This window comes from Protopterus annectens, chromosome 8.part1 (assembly GCF_019279795.1).
Source record: "Protopterus annectens isolate FY-2018-M chromosome 8.part1, PAN1.0, whole genome shotgun sequence".
Classification (NCBI taxonomy): domain Eukaryota; kingdom Metazoa; phylum Chordata; order Ceratodontiformes; family Protopteridae; genus Protopterus; species Protopterus annectens.
In genome coordinates this window covers 307,150,202-307,155,201 of record NC_056742.1, presented here as the reverse complement: position 1 = coordinate 307,155,201, position 5,000 = coordinate 307,150,202, and positions in this window count along the sequence as shown.

Genomic DNA, 5,000 nt, shown 5'->3' with positions numbered 1-5,000 from the left:
TGAGTGTGTGAGCTGTAGTTAGTTGGATAAAGGTGAGATAGTTGGGGAGTTTAAGCCATTTTAGGTTGCGCAATGATAAGCAGTGATGGGATGAGTAGGAGGCATTAGTTACAAACTTAGCGATTTTGTTGTAGCATTAGTCTAATATGGACTTTAGAGAAGACTGAATGTTGGTGAGGAGGGGTGCCATATAAAAGAGAGGGTAATAGAAAAGAAGAGACAAGGGAATGTCGGGCTGATGCACTAAGTAGATGTTTGTGTCAGTAGACAATGCAAAGCTTTTGATGTGTCTTTTTGAGATTGGACTGGATGTGCAGGTGAAATGTAAGGTTTTCGTCTATGATAACACCTAGGAGTTTTGTGCTAGGTATAATGTTGATAGTGGTACCATTTAGGGATTGAATGGTGAAGTTTTCTTTTTTGTAGCGGTGTGGACTTTTTGGGGGCAAAGATTACTAGTTTGTTTTTTTTTTTTGGGGGGTTCAGGGCAAGATGATTATTTGACATCCAAATTTTGGTGGAGGTGAGGGCATTTTGGGTGAGTTGGTGTAGTTCTGAGGAGTTGTTTGCAGTGCAGATGATAGTGGAGTCATCTGCGTACTGGATGAATAGAAGTCCGTAAAACAAAATGTGAATCAGATAAAAAGGCAAAGATAAAAAATACAATGTGAATACATTGTAAGATTCACAGGAAATACAGTGCAAGTGAAATTTTATTTTCCCACGTTTTATTTATCCATAGAATCTGAAAACTAACCTGCTCTTCCATGCTAGATTGTCTAAGACTGCTGTGTGCTGTTTTTGTTACAGTCTTTCTTCTTCGATGTTTTGCAACCATGAAATTGGTATTTAAGTTTGTGAAGAGCTCCTCCTGCAAATAAATACTTGTTTTGAACTATCACATTAATTTAGATATGTAATGGGCAGCTTTCTAGACCATAGAAGTGAACACTTATGTGAGAGAATATGTTAAACTCTCTCAGATGAAGCCTGAAATGCATGTCTTTGCTCTAGATGCAGCTATAAATATGACATAAAAATGTCCTACATTTAATGCATTTTGTAGAAGCTGTGGTGGAAATAATTAATTTGCAGAGTTATTTAAAAATAAATATTTGCATATTTAGATATTTTTGAAACATTGAGATTAACATCTTCAGAAAAAGAATTGTGTGCATATTGTTTAAAAATTTAGGACATAGAGTAAATGCTAATGCTAGTGGGTGAGATGCTTATTGGCATGTGCCTATACAAATAAAAATACAAGATTGTCTTACAGATTGTAACACACAAAGAAATAATGCCACTTATTATCAGCTGTTTGCTTTTTAAGAAGTAGGAATGAAAGAATGAATTCATATTGTCTAAGTAAAGAGGCACTCTTTTCTAGTACAGATACATTAACAGTCATACAGACATCTTAAAAAGTGTATGGGGTCATGGTAACTGTCATTCTTGACTGTGATGCTGTATTAACAGGCATATGAAGTCTGCCAGCAAAATTCCATACACAAATGCATCCTGAGACTGTATCAGTGTCTCATGATCTAAGAAAGATGCCAGTACTCAAAAGTAGTAATAAGCAAGAAATGAAGGAAGTGGAAAATGTAGGCTTTTTTAAGAATCAGAAAAAGGCAAACACAGTGGGCAAATAGCATGGTTGTTATTGTAACAAAAGATAATATTTGCATTCATACTAATCTGCATAATGTGAATGAACTATTTACTAAAGAGTTTTATCCATTCTTTGCAGCTGATGAAGGAGTCTCAACAATGCCAATATTTAAGTTCTTTTTGGTACAACTGCAAATCAGATAACGCATTAGAAGGAAAGCTCCCCATTATGTACATTTAATACACCTTTAAGAAGGTACTGATCAACATTTACTCAGCACCAGAAGTGGCTACATGGGTCGTTGAAGGCCTGGAAGGTATTGTAAACATAATTGATGATTTGTTTGTATTGAGTCAGACACATGAAGAGCATATCAAGAGACTTATATGACTCCTGAATAAATTAAGACAGCATAAGTGCAAGTTAAACAAAACCAAATGTAATATGTTTAGCATATCTGAAATACATGGCTCACATTCTAACATCAACGGGACTGAAGCCTGCTACAAACAAGGACAGCATTGTACAAATAACTAAAAGAGGCAGCTATCTGCACCACAATCCAGCCAAGAACCAAAACAACATGCAGAAAATACCCAGATAACAAACAATACATTTTTAATAAAAAATAGTTAAAATTTTCCATCTATAAATATTCATAAGACTTCTTCAGAACTGTTTTGGTTATTTGGTTGTTAACATTATACAAATGTCAAATCCAGAAGACAAAATTCATTACCAAAAAAATTTGGAAAGGATGCTTTGTTTTTCAATGTGTGCACATACTTGACCTGAGATAACTGTATCTTGAAAAAAATAATAAAAACATTACATCAATGTGTAATGAGGGAATGGAGCTTTATAAGTTCATAGGTTCATAGGTGTTTACTAGGCTAATGACCACAGGGGCCCTTTTAAGCCTAGCCATGCATCCCAAATCTCTGACAAGTTCTGATACCCTTGATAAGTGTAAGCAGGGGCTTGGGAGATTAAACATTTACAAGCTAGGGCCTGGGAGATGAACCATTTACAGGTTGCCTGTGTCCATTAGAGACATAGGTGCCAAAACAGAGACAAATTTCCTGTTCCCCATCCAGTTGTCCAAGTTGCACTTAAATTGGGTTAGGGAGGAACTCTGCCTCACATGAATGGTGAGCCTGTTCCAGAGATGAGGTAATCTATGAGATACATATCCATTTGTTTAGAAGGTCCCATTTATATCACAGGCAAGGTTGAAGTCTTTAGAATGGGTAATTCTGGTGCTGTTTGTTTTGTGTATATGCAGAAGGTCCATCATAGTGGGATCTGACAATGCCCTTTATGTCAGGCATAGATCTCCCCTCAAAAGCCTATAGCAGACAGAATATAGGGATAGAGCCTTGAGGCGGTCTGCACAGGAGATTTTACTTAAGCCCTGTATTTTTTTAGTGAGGAACCTAAGTAGACATTCCAATTGTTGGATATGCTTGGAAACTTTAAACTGGAAAAAGTTTTGCAAAGCCCAAGAAGCTAGTTACCGAGCCATGCTCAGGAAGTTAGTTACTGAAGCAATGACAATAAAATAATATAATGTGAATAAGTCAGGTGTGTTATAAACAAGCATCAATCAGAATGACGTAGGAGCTATGATCTAAATCTGAAAAAAAAATATATATATTTCTGTGGGTCAAGCTCACTTAAAGATACACAAAAGAATTATGCTTAGAAATAATATATCTAGCTTAAAGGAGTTTAACAGAAAGTAGACCACACTGGACTTCTGAGATTGCAAATAATGGCAAAGAAGTATGATCTGAAAGTGAAATATGGGCCAGGTTAGTAGTAGAAGGCCATGTATGTTAAATAGAGCATATTTACCAGAGAAGCATAAAGATGTTTTAGAAGAATATCTAGAGATTCTTTGAAGTACATGCCTGTAATATTCTATCCGTACTGACATTATACTTGCATAATGTTATTAAACTTGCTAGAGAAAAGGTAAAATGCATCCTGGGAATGAGCACATATAATGGCCCTCAGTGCTTTCACTCTCCTTTCAGTGCATTTGCACAATGTAGTGTGATATTTTGTTGTGCAATTATAATATATAAATAAAAGAAACACTGAGGAACACTATAGCAGTATAAATCTCTAAAACATAAAATCTAATCACTGTAATTTATTTCTAGGTTATTACATCTCTGAAGGTATAGTTGTGCTTCCCAGACTATGCCTTGTCAACATTTGCTTCCTAGATTTTATCCAGCATCTGCAGAAAACTTCGAAAGATTTGAGTGAATGACTTTAAACTTAACACGTGTTTCAAAGCTGTACCCTTGGGGAGAGCGAGGTGGAATATTTAAGGTTTGCCTGCTCATGCATAAATGCTTGTAATTGGTCAGGGAGAATTTGAGTAGGTTCTGCAGTGCAACAAGATAGAATTGCTAGTGTGCTCAGGGGATTTTCCTTGGGATAAAGTGCTACAAGTACAGAAGGGTAATAAAAAGTGCAACTGGCTAAATGAAACTGTTCAAATGAAATTTAAATGAAACTATTTATGTTGCAGCCTTGGTTGTTTTTTACTGAAAAGGATATTTGCTTTGGTCATTGCTTTCTGAGTGAATAGATTGACAGTCTGTCTGCCATCATTGATTATAAAAATACCAGAGTCTATGAAGTCATAAAATAGAACTCTTCTATTTCTTGATTAACATCTTATTTCAGTATGTAAGTAGATACTTTAGTTGTTTGTGTTGACAATTTCACTGAGTTATTCTCCCCATTGCTGTGCAATGATCAGCCCCCCCCCCATTGCCCTAGAAACCAAAAGAGAGAGACCATCATCCAGACAGCCATCTGAGTTTTCTGCTTGCACTAACTCTCATCACTTCAAAGGCAACATGGACAACTGAGGCCCACAGTGCAAGGGCTTGAAGACTCCTGTGAAGTACAATGCATGGATGTATTCCCCAACTACAGCTTGCACAGTGCTTGATGGATGCTTGTTTTTGGCCATTTATACTGTCATCATACATTGGCTGTGTTAGGTGTCAGATGTAAAGCAGATCAGACTGCATTCATCATTAAAGTAATGGATAAGCTGGCATTGGCTACTCAATATCACCTTCCCCAGGTGCTAGGTTACTACCCAGCGTTATCCCTTCATAGCACAGAGCCAACTTTAACCATGTACAAATAAACTCTATGACTGTGAATTATTGAAATAAAATCATCCATAAATCAGTGGACTGAGTTGCTGAACTTTATTGTGTGTAATGGACCAAAATGGATTGCTGCCGTTGGCAGAATATAAAAACATTTTACTTAAAGTACTCACTGTTACTCTAATTTAGCTTATGTCCAACAAGAATAAGAATAATAAAGTAATTTGGATGTATGTGGTAAA